This window comes from Prionailurus bengalensis, chromosome A2, assembly GCF_016509475.1.
Source record: "Prionailurus bengalensis isolate Pbe53 chromosome A2, Fcat_Pben_1.1_paternal_pri, whole genome shotgun sequence".
In the NCBI taxonomy this organism is placed as follows: domain Eukaryota; kingdom Metazoa; phylum Chordata; class Mammalia; order Carnivora; family Felidae; genus Prionailurus; species Prionailurus bengalensis.
In genome coordinates this window covers 53173870-53189866 of record NC_057348.1, presented here as the reverse complement: position 1 = coordinate 53189866, position 15997 = coordinate 53173870, and positions in this window count along the sequence as shown.

The window sequence follows — 15997 nt, the reverse complement described above, 5'->3', positions numbered from 1 at the left end:
ATCACTTTCAGCCTCAGTTTTCTCATCTGTAAAAGAATGGTGTGATTATCATAATGACCTGGAAGGACTACTACCAAGGCTAAATAAGATCAAGTATATGAGTGTACCTTATAAGCTGTAAAGCACTGTGCAAATGTTAGCTATTAATATTCCTGACGCCAGGGGAATCACAGAACTCACCAGCACCACAACTAAACTACAAAAAAAGGACTCTCCCCACACACACTTATCCTAAAGCCACACACCCAAGAGATTTCATGAAAAGCATGAGGTGGGTCCTCTGCAGCTACTCCCAGGCTTAATCACACCTGCTAAAATGAATGCAACAATCCCTTCAACTAATGGCTTCTACCTCCCTGGGTGACCTTAAACAATGCACTTCTCTCTCCAGGCTTCCATTTCCTGACCTGGAAAATGAGGGAGAGGGACCTGAGCTGGGTGATCCCCAAGGTCTAGTGTTGTGAGATTCTGTGAGCGGAGCCCCACAGGGGGAAGTAAGCATCTGATGTCACCAGGCTGAGCCAGGCAATACAGGGGCTGAGTCTGGGGAGCAAACACTGAGCATGGCTTTAGGAAGAAAGACAGAGAGAGAAAGAGAGAGAAGCAGAGGCACCCAGGAAACTTCTAAGTCCAAGTCTTTCCCTGACTTCAAGGAGTCGGAGATGGTCCCCTTGCCAAGTCTCCATTTCTCTGACAGTATTGGGGACACAATAATGACTACAACTGATTAGATGCTGACCACATGCCAGAAACTGCTCATGTGTTATCTCATTTAATCTCCCTCGGGGAGGTGTTAAATATCCCGTTTTTGCCATTGAAGCAATTAGACCTCAAAGATGTTATACCAACTAACATGAAATCTTAGAATTAAAAAATTGTGGAGATGGAAGACAGGTCTGGTTGTTTGCAAGGCCCATAAGATTCCCCATTAGAATACTCTGGCAGGCCCCTTAGAAAGGTGCCATTCATCAGCAGCTTGCCGAATAAGTACATTTCATTGGAAGCCATGGAAGAAATAATGTGCCCTCCTGGGCTCTCAGCTTCCCTGTCATCTCCCTTTGCCCAGAATCCTGCAGATATAGGAGGCTTGGCATCCTGTATAAACATTCCTGCCCTCAGGAACAAGCTGGCTTCAAGCAGAAAGAATCAAGCTGGTGAAACACCCCTTCCCCCATACACCCTACTCCTACTCCCACCCAGCTTGGACCACAACTCCCCACAGAGCAGCTCTGGCCTCTTGTGGGATGCGGGTGTATTGTTTGTTGCTATGGTGATAGAGGAACATTACTGTCACGCACAGAGGAGCAGCACAGAGTGGGTCTCCCCCGCCTGAGAAACTCAGAGGATTCATCAGAGGTTGTTTTCTAGTAGCTTCCTCACACCACTTCATGGATAAGTGAAAGAGCATCCTTTCCACTTAGCATTCAACCCACCCCAGGGATAACATTGAGCTTTTTGTACTGAGTGGGTGTAGAAGACAACACCCTGTCTCTACTTGGTACAGTTCCTCTTCAAGGAGGCTCCTGCCAGGTAGTAGGAAGAGATATTTACAAGATGCCAGTGAATGAGCTGTTGTGTTTATAATCTTTTGACTACTCTTAGATTGTGAACCAATTAGATTTTTAGTGTCAACCCCCTGTGGGTTTATCCTCTGCCTCAGCTGCTTATTAGCAAAGCAACCTCATGCAATTTATTTAATGAGACTCAATTTATTTATCTGTAAAGTGGGGTTAATCACTCGTTGCAGAGTTTCTGAAGAAAATTAAGTGAGATCATGTATGAACAGTGCTCAAAACAATGTCTGGCACATATTCATGACAGCAATTATTTTAAAGAGGGAAATATAATGAAACATATGTTCTGAATTGGAGACAAATATTTGAATCCCTCGTTCACCACTTAATAGCTTAATAGCTATGTAATATTCTGAGGTCAATTTCATTTTGAGTCTCAGTTTCCTCAGGTGTAAAAGGAAGAGGTCAGGAGAGATTCATAGGCTCAAAGTCTATGATATTCTTAAGTGAAGATTTATTTTGAAGGTATGGTTATAATATCTCTGCTTGGAATCTGAGGATTTGTGTGAAAAAGAAAAGAAAAAGACATCCACTTCTTTATTGGTGAAGTGGCATAAATAATCAATGGCATTCTTTCTTTCTTTCTTTCTTTCTTTCTTTCTTTTTTTTGAGAGAGAGAGAGAGAGAGAGAGAGAGAGCGAGCGAGCGTGGGACAAAGGGGCAGAGGGAGGGAGAGAGAGAGAAAAAAAAAAAATCTTAAGCAGGCTCCACACTCAGCACGGAGCCCTATGTAGTATTCAATCCCACCACCCTGGGATCATGTCCTGAGCTGAAATCAAGAGTCAGATGCTGAACCGAATGAGCTACCTAGGTGCCCCAGCATGACTTCTTAATGTAAGTGTCTACACATTGAGAATACATTTCTCCCACCCCCACCCTTGACACCGCATTGTATGAGTTCCTGCACAGCTGTCCCTAGGGAAAGGTTCCTTAGTGCCAGGACCAGCTCTGAGCAGATGGCCCCATTTCTTCTCTCGAAAACAGTCAGCTCCAGGGATCTGAGAAAAACAGAGTCATAGTCCAAGGTCAAATGCTTGACTGTTGTTTTAATGAGTGTGATTCAGCCTGAAAGCCCATCAGCACTTTCTCTTCGTCCCCTCCCCTAAGTCCCAGGGTCTGCAGGACTCTGCCAGGGCTGGAGGCCCTCTGGATAGCTGAAGACACCTGGCTGGCTTGCCTGTCCCTTGTTCCTGATCAGGAGTGGGTCAGTTTTCCTATTTCTTGGTTTTTATCTTCCTACACTGCCAGTGTCAAGAGAATGTCTTTTCTCATCTCCAAAATAGCATCTGGTCCATTTGAAGCAGGCTAGCAGTAGGCTTTCTGCCAGCATTCTCATTTCTTGGAGGATGGAAGGCATTCCCCCATCCAATTATCTAAAAGTCCCTCTGCCTGATGATTCAGCCAACCCCTCCATCAGGAGCCAGTCCTGGGTATCCTAAAGTCACCTTGAACAGATCGATAGTAATGATCTTGCCTTGAATTCTTACAGCTCTACAAGGTAGGATACATACTCTCACTTAAATAAGGAAACAGAGGCTCCGAGAGGGGAAAAGACTTCTCCAAGGTCACACAGCCTGTCACAAAAGAGCTGATATTGAAACTCTATTTCACAATTTTAAGAGAAAGACTTAAACATTTACTTGCCACTTGCTTTTCCTACAAGCCACAGTGAGCACTTTGGAAAGTGCTGGGGACTAGTGAGCATGCAGCCAAGGGTTCCAAAAAATTACCCCATATGTCATCTCTATTGTGCTTCCAAGCCTTTGCCCAAGCTGTTCCCTCCACTTGAGACACCCTTCCCCATGCTTTGCAGCATGGTGCAATGGGACAACCACAAGCTTTGCAGAAAGTAGACAGAACTATTTTGGAATCCTGACAGTACCATTTACAGATTTATGATCTCAGCTAATTTATCTAATATCCCTGAGTTTTCTTCTTCTGTATAGTAGGACTATCTACCTCATAATGTTGTCATGAGGACTTGAGCTAAAAGGGCCTAGCATGGTGCCTGGTAGTTAGCAGGTGCTCATGACTATAACCAATCCTTCCAAATGCAGTTCAGGCACCACTGCCTCTGTGAAGCCTTCCCTGACTATGCCTCCCTCCTCCATGCCCTAACCCATGATCTTACAGCTGGTGGGATCAAGCCCTGTGTTGAGCTCCGCACCAACAGCATGGAGCCTGCTTGCTATTCTCTCTCTCTTCTCTCTCTGCCCTTCCCTCCCCTCTCTTTCTCTCTCTCTCTCAAAATAAATAAATAAACAAACAAACAAACATTTAAAAATATAGTAAAGTACATAAATAACTCAATTGTAGAACTCAGCAAATGGTATTGTAATTATTGGATCATGTTCTGTTTCCTTCATTAAACAGATCTTTCTGGTGGCAGAGATTTCAACTAAATCATCTCTGAATCCAGAATGCTTCATCCAAGGCCTGGCAGGAGGAAGGAAAGGCAGAAGAAAGATGAAAGAATAAAAGGCAGAACGAAAAGAAAACAAGGCCAAAGACTGCTTATGACACCTGCTCAAAAAACAAAACAAAACAAAACAAAACAAAACAAAACACCCCTCAGTATTCAGGCAGACAGGAAAAGCACCTGGTCCTTCCCCAGCCTGTTATGCAAAAGCCTCCCAATTCCCCCATTGACAGAAGCCAACAACAGGATGAGAATATCAATGACTGAATAGGAAGCTTCAGATGAGCCCCACATGGAGAGTGGAGACAGGCAAGTGGTGAGCGCGAAAGCGCAGCTGCAGAAAGGAAAATTCAGTCTGTGCAGGCGCTGGGGATAGACAGCCGCCAGGGCCTGGCAACAGCACCGGCTGTTGAAAGAGCTCCGCCCACCTCCGGAGACAGCGGCTGCATCCCCCGCAACTCCTTGGCCTGGTCTGGCCAGTGATGAAGGCAGCAACCAATCAATAGGAAGGCAGGAGGCACTCCCAGGTGAGGGCCTGAGCCCTATAGATAGCACTACAGAGCTGGAGCTTGGAGTCCCAAGCCTTGGCCAAAAATACTAGGAAGGAGGAGATGAAGGTCTTCAGTCTCCCTCCTCCCCAGACAGTGCCCTTACCCGCCACCAAATCATCCGAGAGACTTCTAAAAAATCCCATTCTCATCATATCATCCTTCTTCACAAGAGGATAAATGCCACTTGGTAGCCAGGCATTTGTGATTCTCCATGCTGCTTTTTCAGCTCATCTCCTAGCCTTCCTTGAACTGGTCTGCAACCATCTGCAACTGCTTTCTGGGCCCAAAAGAAGGCAAGTTGTCATATGTATGTGCCTTTGCTGATGTTCTTCCCTCTTCTGGCAATGCACTCTGTGCTTTGCTCTGTTGGGTCAGTTTCCCAGAAGCAGACCCTGAAACTAGGATTTGAGTGCAAATAGTTTGTTCAGAGATGATTCCCAGGAAGCCCCAGTGGGGACACGGACAAGTGAGACCAGGAAAGGAAGAAATCAGGGAAAAGCATTATCACTTTGGGTGGCTGGGGCCCAATCCTACTCAGCAACCCTGGTAGATATTGTAAAGCATATCTTGGAGTTATCCCACTCAAGGGGTGAGAAAACTAGGGCAATTATCAGTCAGATCCCATTCAAAACTGGTTGAGTACTGCTCCTGGGAGCATTAGCTCCCCCAGCAGCCTGCCTTCTACAAGAGCCAGGCATATCTCTTCACCAAAGCTAGCATTTAAATAGAGAGTTACAGGTTACTAGTACCACCTGCTACCCTTGTCAAACTAGCTAACTACTTCTTACCTTTCAAGGCCCGACTCAAAAGCCAATACTGCTAATACCAAATTAATTTCACAACCCCTTCTCTGCATTCCCAGAACATGTTGATCTTAACTCTGTAGAATATTTAATCTAGTGCATTATAGTGAGTTTCTACCTATTATCCCCACTTGACTGTGGACTCCTCTAGGGAAAGGAATTGTGACTTTATTCACTTCTGTGTCCAGAGCTCCTAGCACAGAATGGCACATAAATAGCAGGTGCTCATTAAATAGTAATGCTGATTGAGAATGCTAATGAACATTGACAAATTCCAATGCCAGCCCAATAATCCATTTTTCTGGTAGCATACCTGACTCCCTATTGTCTTTTGTGATTTGAGGAGAAAATCATACTATATCTTTAGAACGTGTAATACTGAATGCTACATCAATTTCCTCAAGGTGAGCAGTTACAGGACACCAAAGAAAAATCCATCTAAAGAGTCTCATCTTGAAGCAACATAAGCTTTAGTTTGCCATCTTTTGCCCTGGGGTGGACAGACACCTTACAGTGCATGAAAAGACATTCAATTCATACAGATTTGTGTTGTTTATAACACATATAACACCATCAACCTGTTTTAGTATCCATGGCACCCACTCTAGAAGAGCTTAAGGTGTATGGACAGGGCATTCCCTGGGCCAGAACCCTCAGAGGGTCTAGGTCTTGCCTGCAAGCTGGCAGCAGGAACTGGAACCCAAATCAAATCAGATATGATGTTTCTCAAGATACCATGAGGCAATACTGCCACCATGGAGATCTTAAATTGTTGCCAAAAGAACATCCAGTTAGAGCACATGGAGGAAAGAACAAATACTTATATAGCAATAAAAAGATAAGTTATCCATCAGTAAAGTTAAAAAGATGTATTCAAATTCTGTTTGAAAAAAATTAATGTTGGGGTGCCTGGGTGGCTCAGTCGGTTGAGCGTCCGGCTTCGCCTCAGGTCATGAGCTCACCGTTCGTGAGTTTGAGCCCCGCATCGGGCTCTGTGCTGACAACTCAGAGCCTGGAGCCTGCTTTGGATTCTGTGTCCCCCTCTCTCTCCGCCCCACCCCTGCTTGTGCTCTTTCTCTGTTTCAAAAATGAATAAACATAAAAAATTTTAAAAAAAAAGAGAAAATAATGTTACTAAGGGATACCAAAGGACACTTAAAAAAAGCTATGTTTTTTTCTTGGGTAGGAAGACTCAACGTCATAAAGATGTCATTTCTCCCTAAATTTAATGCAATTCCAGTAGAAAAGATACTGACTGACAGGTTTCTTGGGGGAACTAGACAAACCAACTCTGAAATTCATATAGAAAATAATCAAGCAGAGGGGTGCCTGGCTGGCTCACTTAGGAGAGCAGGCGACTCTTGATTTCAGAGTTGTTAGTTTGGGCCCCACATTGGGTATAGAGATTACTTAAAAATAAAATCTTTGAGGGGCGCCTGGGTGGCGCAGTCGGTTAAGCGTCCGACTTCAGCCAGGTCACGATCTCGCGGTCCGGGAGTTCAAGCCCCGCGTCGGGCTCTGGGCTGATGGCTCAGAGCCTGGAGCCTGTTTCCGATTCTGTGTCTCCCTCTTTCTCTGCCCCTCCCCCGTTCATGCTCTGTCTCTCTATGTCCCAAAAATAAATAAACATTGAAAATAAAATAAAATAAAATAAAATCTTTGAAAAGAAAAGAAACAAGCAGAAGCTAGGTGAATTCTGAGAAGGAAGAGAAGAAAGAGAGTGGCCGGCTCTACTACATATTAAAACATGATATTGAGCTGCAGTGATTTAAACAATCAATAAATAGACAACTCAGAAATAAAGCTAAATATATCCAGAAATCTAGCATAGGATAAATGTGGCATTTCAAAGCAGTGGGGAACAAGATTACTCAATAAACATTGTTGGAATAACTTGAAACTTATCAAGTTAAATTGGATCCATATCTCACACATTACATCAAAAATTTTTCAGATGGATCAAAGCCAAAACAATAATAGAGGAAAACATAGGGTAATTTGTTTTATAATCTTGGACTAAGGAATAACCTAAGAATGACATGTCCCAGTCATAAAATTTTTAAAAATTGATAAATTAGACTGCCAAACATTTCTCCATGGAAAAAACCTTCATATATTCAGAAGGCAAAAAGACAAACTGGGAAAAATACTGGCAATTCATACCACAGGCATAGAACTAATTCACTTATAATAAAAGCCTCCACATATCAGTAAGGAAAAAAAAAACAATTCTATAGCAAAATAGGTAATAGACATGAAAGAAAGAAAATACAAATGACCTCTAAACCTCATGCATTTTAAACAACAAAAATTCAGCTGAGTAAATTTCAAGATCAAATCGGCTTTATTCAATGATTCATGAATCAGGCAGCATCCTATTGAGCAATAGAAAGGAAATCTGCTGAACTGTAGAAAAGGAAAAGTTTTTAAAGTTTTTATTTAAATTCCATTTAGTTAATATACAGTGTAATATTAGTTTTAGGTGTACAATAGAGAGATTCAACACTTCCATACAACACCTGGTGCTCATCACAACAATGCTCTCCTTAATCCCCATCGCCTATTTAACCCACCCCACCCCACCTCCCCTCTGGTAACCATCAGTTTGTTCTCCATAGTTAAGAATCTGTTTCTTGGTTTGCGCCCCCTCCTTTTTTTGTCCCTTTGCCCATTTGTTTTGTCTCTTAAATTCCACATATGAGTGAAATCATATGGTATTTATCTTTCTCTGACCGATTTTTTCACTTAACATAATATTCTCTAGCTCCATCCATGTTGTTGCAAAAGGCAAGATTTCGTTCTTTTTAAGGCTGAGTAATATTCCAGTGTGTGTGTGTGTGTGTGTGTGTGTGTGTGTGTGTGTGTGTATGGCATATATCACACACACATGTGTATATATATATATACATACATATATGTATATATATATATATACATATATCACATATTCTTTATCCTTTCATCAATCAATGGGCACTTGGGCTGTTTCCATAATCTGGCTATTATAGACAATGCTGCTATAAAGATTGGGGTGCATGTATCCCTCTGAATTAGTATTTTTTTATTCTTTGGGTAAATACCTAGTAGTAAGATTGCTAGATCATAGGGAAGGTCCTTTTTTTAACCTTTTGAGGAACTCCCATATTGTTTAAGGAACAAAACAATGCTGATGTGGGGTCTAGTACAAGTGACTCCATTTTGGACCTGCTGTCTTCTTTTTAACATGCTTAATAAGATAACTGGGTGATGGGGAAATAACCATATGGTCTTTTGTATCTCTAAATTTTATACCATTTGCCTGTATATTACCTTGTTTTCAAAAAAATTTCAAGTTAAAAAAAACAAACAAAAAGTTATGTTTTAATAATAATCAATATGACCCTGAGTACTAGCTGAAGGGGTAACTATCAGCATCAAAGGAGTACATGGAAAAACAACTAAAGTTGATAACTAAGGGAGTTAAAAGCAGGGTGGGGGAGCTTAGTGAGGTGACCAATTACACAGTCTTTGGTGTTCAAGCTGCAGATCTACTTTCTGTTAGCTGTGTGACTTCAGCAATTGACTTCATTCTATGACCCTCAATTTTCTCATCTGTGAAATGGGAACAATTATAGTAATTACCTCTTGGGGGTTTTCTAAGATTCAAAGAAATGATGCATGAAAAATGCTATGACAGGGGCGCCTGGTGGCTTAGTCGGTTAAGAGTCCAACTCTTGATTTCAGCTCAGGTCATGATCTCATGGTTGTGAGATCAAGCGCTGTGTCAGGTTCCATGCTCAACAGAAAGAGTGCAGAAATAAGAAAGTATTAGCAAAGAACGCGTTGTTTCCGGCAAGGTCACCCTCCTGAGGCTCATTCCCTTAAAGATTCTTGCCCTCCTTCTCCCTCTGCCTCTTCCCCACTTGTGTGCATGCAGGCATGAGCACGCGCATTTTCTCTTTTTCCCAAAAAAGAAAAAGAAAAAAAGAAAAATGCTAGGACATTGTCTGGCATATAGTAAATGCATGAAGGGCACCTTGCATATGCCTGGAAGAGAGTGCATTTGACAGCTTAGTGGCTGTGCAGGATAAGCACAGGGTTCTAGACCTCTGATTTCCCAAGCTTAACACCTGGGGATCTATTCTGCATTTCGCTGTCACAAAGTCATCCCCTTTTATCTCAGAAGATCTATATGAAACAAATACCTCAAATCCTCTTCTGTTATTCTCTTTCCCAAAGTCTCTGATACCCAGGAATTCCAGATTTCTGTTGATTTGCACAGGGCTCTCTGGCCCTGAATTCTCCTGGAAAATTCCATTAAGGCTCCAAATATACAAATCTATAATTATGGCTCAATTGGGCTCACATTAAGGGTTCAGTATACACATTTTGCACTGTGCCATGACTGTTCCACCGCTGGACCTTTCAATGAAACCATCCCACCCACACATCACATTCCTGCCAGACCTTAAAAGCAAGCTATAAATGGTAGTTGATACCTTAAGCAATCCTTCAAGGCCAGTCGATTTCCATTGCTATCTGATCTGCCTACCCAAACAATCTCCCTCTTGGGTCCAAACTCCTGGCTCCGTTCCCAGACTTTGATCCTTGCCTCTGGCCCCTTCTGGGTTTTTGTATCTTGTCTCTCCACTGGACTTTGGATCTTAGAGCTCCTGAACAATTTTAGATTTGCATAACCATTATAGTAGTTAAGGACAATACGTTGTTCCTCCACTGAGGGGGACTCAGATAAGGCTGGCCCCTAACAGAATTGGTAAGAAGATACAAGTGTTCTTACTAGGAAGATACAAGTGCATTCCGACTCCCATCACAGAGTTCCTGCCCAGGCTTGATGCTGCCTTTCTCCCCTGGGTACTATTCATAGTGCTTTATTCTCAGTTCACCATCATTGGTACCCTCCAGACACCAGCTGATAAGGTTTAAGAATGAATCTAACTCCCCTTTTATCATGGATTTTCCAAGAAGTTCTGAAAACCTGCAATGCCTCCAAGACCCTGTGGAAAATTTTAATTGCATCTGTATTGCATCCTCTTCCCCAACCTTTTCTTGGGTCCTTTCTCCCAAACTCCATCCACATGGCTGCCATGTGTCACATGATTCACTTTCTTGACTACAGTTGATTGGTTCACCTGACGCAGGCCAACCCCACCCAGAGTCTTTCTCTGGGAGTTTTTTTTTTTTTTTTTTTTTTAACAAATAGATTAAAGAATAATTACTGGTCTTGATGGTAGTGGTAAATGTAGGGCAAAAATGCAAGACCTATTCAAATCCCTTTTTACCACCTGTGCTAGTTCAGGTCTTCTGAAAAGCAGTTAACCGGGATGGGATTAGACATGGAAGAGATTTCTTTCTTTCTTTTTTTTTTAATTAAAAAAAGTTTTTTAATGTTTATTTATTTTTGAGAGAGAAAGAGACAGAGAGTGAGTGGGGGAGGGAAAGAGAGAGAGGGAGACACAGAATCCAAAGCAGATTCCAGGCTCCGAGCTGTCAGCACAGAGTCCAATGCAAGGCTGGAACTCACAAGCTGTGAGATCATGACCTGAGCTTAAATCGGACGCCTAACTGACTGAGCCACCCAGATGCCCCTTTTAAAATTTTTTTAAAGTTTATTTACTTATTTTGAGAGAGAGCATGAGCTTGAGTTGGGGAGGGGTAGAGAGAGAGGGAGAGAAAGAATCCCAAGCAAGCTCTGCATAATGCAGAGAATGATATGGGGTTCGAACCCCTATGTGGAGTCCTGATACAATCTCACAACAGTGAGATCATGACCTGAGCCAAAATCAAGAATCAGATGCTTAACTAACAGCCACCTAGGCACCCCATGGAAGAGATTTCTTAAAGAAACACCTGTGAAGTATAAAAGGGAGGGAGCAGGAGTAGGGCAGGGGGAGGCTCAGACTGCAATGCAGGACTGACGCCTATGAAAGGAGAGAGGGAAGGAAGGAAGATTGGTTAGGAAGAGTCTCAGTTCTAAGCACAGTTCTAAGAAAGCTTGGCCAGGCCTATGGGGAGTTGTCAAGCCAAAATTTCCCATTAGAGACATGGACTAGCATTAGCCTGCACCCCCCTCCCCTGCCACCATGCTTATTTATTGGCTGGAAATAGTCTGGGAAAAGCGTGGCCTCAGCAAAATGCTGTTGTGCATCCACAAGAGTGAGCCAGGCTCTTCAGTCAATTCTGCTCTCATGGTAAACTCTCTTGAAGGAGTCTATTACTCCAGTACTCTGAGAAGCAGACACTAAAACAGGATTAAATGCACACGGATTTTATTGGGTCAATCACAGTAAGGGAAAATGGAAAGGAAGCCAGGAAGGTGGAGAGAATCATTAGACTATAATGCAAGTCTGACTCCAAGTGACAGAGGAAATTAGCTTCCAAGACTACCAACCAGTCCAAGGAAGGTTTGACAAGGCTGTTGGGGAGTCCTCAAGCCAAAATCAATCATCAAGGGGTTCTGGTCTTCCCAGGAGAAGCCTGACACACTTAGTCAGTCACTCCCATGGAGCAACCCAAGGAGATCATAACCTCAGGGCAAATAGAAGCAATGAATTTCAGCAGCTGGGACCTTTGGTCAGTGACCTCTCTCGAGTGTCTCAGGCTCATGCTCCTGATCACCTCAAGGAGATCTGAGTGGTGTATTTACATAGCCTCCAGCACCACCATGCAGAGAGAAAGCTGGTTGGCATTAAGAATGACATCAACACAACTGAGAAAAGGGATATAAAGATAATCCTGGTACTGAACCTCTGATGGCACTTCTTCCTGAAATCCAGATTTCCCTGCTTTTTCACATAATTTGGCTGTTCACCTTTTCCGTGGTGAGCCAGTAAGTTCCTCTTTTGGCTTACACTAGTTTCAGTTGGGTTTCTATCACTTGCAACCAAAAGAATCCTAATACAGACCTAGAGTAGACAAACTTAAATGGTGAAATTTCAGCATGGAAGCCAATCTTTAGGGGGAAATGTTTCTGGTGATAGGATTCAAATCAAGCCAACTCACAGGGCCTACAGACAAGGAATGTCCAGACAAATGAGACTGATGTGAGTATGCCCTATAACAATCATCAATTTGAATTGAATTTTATGGATAAATGACTGCTTCTTTACTAAACTATGAATTCTTTAAGGGCAGGAGCGTGCATTATATCTCTGATGTCTGAGCATGTGTAGTGGTGCCAGGCACAGAAGGCTTAATAAATAATCGTTGGATGAATGAGACAGAGGCCCCTGATTTCAATTAGCTCCTGCTCTAGCAGCAGGAATAGTCATATAAACATTCCAGTACAATAATTAGTATAATAGAATTATATGCAAGGTGCTATGGCATCAAAGAGCAGAGAACATTCAATTCTGCCGTAAGATATCAGGAACTATTTTACAGTCAAGCTGGATTTTAAGGGATAAATAAGACCACCAATGAGAGAAGGAAGAAAGGTCTTGCTAGGCAGCAGAAAGGGCATCTACACAGAGATGATGACATAAAAGTATGAGAAACTTTTAGAAATAGCAAACAGACTGTAACTACACCATAAGTTCCCATGTCTTAAAAAACAGAGTTGAATTTTTGAGTGAGTATCCACACTTAGAAATGGCCTGGAATATAGTAGGAGCTCAATGCATTGGGTTTTTTTTTTTTTAAGTTTTTTTTCCCTCTGCTTTATTAAGGTGTAATTGACATATGACACTGTGTGAGTTTAAGCAACATGTCGATTGGATACACTCATATATTGCAAAATTATTATCATCATAGCATTAGCTAACACCAGCATCACATACATAATTACCATTTATTTTTTGTGGTGGAACATTTAATAATCTACTCTTTTAGAATTTGCAAGTATGTAGTACAGTATTATTAACTCTATTCGTTATACTGTTCAGTTCATTTTTTAGTGGTATTTCAAAGTGGCTGAAACATGGTGTTGTATGAAGTATGGCTGGAGGGAAATAAGGCTGACAAGCAAGTTGAAACCAAGTGGTAATAAATAATAATAAAATTAAATTTAAAAATTAACAATATAAAATAATGATAATGATAATAAATAGTAACAACAATAGAAAACACTAATTATGTGACTGATGTGTGCCAGGTTCATGCTAAAAACTTCACATGCATTAATTATCTCATATTATCTTTTCAACAATCTTATGAAATTGGCACTATTATAATCCCGTTTTTTTATTTTTACCACTGAAAATATTCATGTTCAGAAAGTGGAGTGACTTCACCAAAGTCAAACAGGAAGGATGGGGCAGACCTGGGATTCAAATCCAGCTAATTCCAGAGGGAGAGCCCTTTATCACAATCCTGCCTCCCTTGCCAAGGAGAATTAATTTGATTCTGAGGCAATGGGGAGCCAGTAGAGCCATTTAAGATCTGCATGATGCCCTCAATCTACACTGCATCAATGACCCCTTTCTTTACTTCTCTGGTGTGTAGAGTCTAAGAAGTGGGCTGAGGTATGACCAGAGTGACATGACCACATGGGATAGGAGAAGCTAAATTAAAATCGGGAATGAGATTGGGGGTAGATGCCAGGAAATGGTCTTAAAGCTACCCTTTACCGAAGCATGGAGATCTTATCATTCTCTAGGCCCTGTGTTTAGCACTTTCATTGCATCCTTGTGTCCCGTCCCTCTGTACACCATCCCACCAAACACAAGACAATTCTGAAGCTCAGAGAAGTGTAGGGTCTTGCCCTGAGGTCGCTTAGCTAGTTAGCAGCAAAGCAAGGATTCTAGCCCAGGTACTTCTGACTCTTGAAGTTAAAAGTACTCATATTTTTTCATAGCAGAAGACTGTTTATCTCCAGTTTTTATTTTAATCAACTCATAGTTCTTTCCCATCGTGGCCATGTAACAACAGAGGACAACTATATCCATGGTTTGAGGGATTATGTCAAACCCTAGGTTTCATAAAAACATCTACATAAATGCCTGCTAGTGGTCAGGGCCTTGCCTGCTTTATCAGGCTTTCCTTTTTGATCAGCTGTGTCCATAGGTCTGTCACGTAAGTTTATCACACAGATAGGTTTGTGCCAAGCTGAGCCACAATCCAAGATAAGCTGCTTTATGAAGGATTTCACCTATGAGATTAATTGAGGAAATTCCCAAACATTAATATCTTTCACTAAGATTCCTCGGAGGAGGAATCACCTTCTTCCCTAAATCTGTGTCATTGGTGAAATATCTCTCAATATCTCTGTTTTAAAATCTGAAGCTCTGTTCTTTAGAGTTATGTTCTGATAAACTTAGGTCTATAATTGAAAGCTCTCCAGCTTAAAAAAAAAATGGTAACAACTTCTAAACTAGCTGTCAGAAAATGTGGTAATTGGAGAAAAAATTAGTTTGAAGCATCAGTGCGAACACCATTATGTAAACTGTTTCTCCTGCTTCAGTCAGAGGTGACAAAGGACTCCTCTAGGAAAAGGAATGTGCCAGAGACTTCTCTGGCCAAACAAGAATGCTAAGAAGGACAACTGAGGCTATTCCACTAATTATCCCTAACAGGAGAGGAATGTGAACCACAGAAGCTGATGGGAAGTGAGAAGTCTCTCTAAGGATGCTCAGTGTCAGCCTTATTTGAAGCATGTCCTGCATAGATAGGCTCTAGGAGGATTTAATCCTAGAATAGATTCAGGGTGTTTCAAAAATATCATCTACCCAGCAGCCAAATCAATTATCAGTTATGGCCCTTCCTCTCTTGCCCCCACCTGCCAGCAACTCATGTTAAAAGTTGAACCTGGGAGGGGCACCTGGGTGGCTCAGTTGGTTGAGCATCTGACTCCTGATCTCACTCAGGTCATGATCCCAGGGTTGTGGGATCGAGCCCCACATTGGGAATATGGAACCTGCTTGAGATTCTCCCTCTCTCTTTCTCTCTTTCTCTCTCTCTCTCTGCTCCTCCCCCCAGCATGCTCATACACACACACTGTATCTCTATCTAACAAAACAAACAAATCATTAAAAAAAAAAAAAAAGCTGGGGCTCCTGGATGGCTCAGTTGGTTAGGCGTCCGACTTCAGCTCAGATCATGATCTCATTCATGGTTGGTGAGTTCAAGCCCTGCATCGGGCTCTGTGCTCACAACTCAGAGCCTGGAGCCTGCTTTGGAATCTGTGTCTCCCTCTCTCTCTGCCCCTCTCCCCCTCATGCTCTCTCTCTCTCTCTCTCTCTCTCTCTCTCTCTCTTTCTCTCTCAAAAATAAATAAATATTTTTAAATAATTTTTAAAAAAATATCTAAAGCCAGGTGGAATGGAAAGCCTTGTTCAGGGTCAGAAAATAAGGAAGTGTCAAATTCAGGGCTTTTTCTCCAAGCTTTTTATAGCTCTGCTCCATATCTATATTGTCTTTATAGGTGATCTTAGTGAGAGAAATCAGATCTGCTTAATGCTATCTTTATTCAAAACAAACATGTATCATTAACCCTAAGAGTTCCCCCTCTTTACATCAGTTCTTCAACAAATTAATTTGAGAGATTTGTCATTCAGGTCCCCAGACCCCCTGTTTTTCATCTTTTTCCTTATTCCTTTTCTCTTGACCCAAGACTCATCTCAGTCTGCCTCTGCTGCCCCTCTTGGTTCCCTCTCCTCAGTTAAAACCTCTCTCAAGGAAGGGGTATGCACACATCCACACTGACATGCTTGAGCA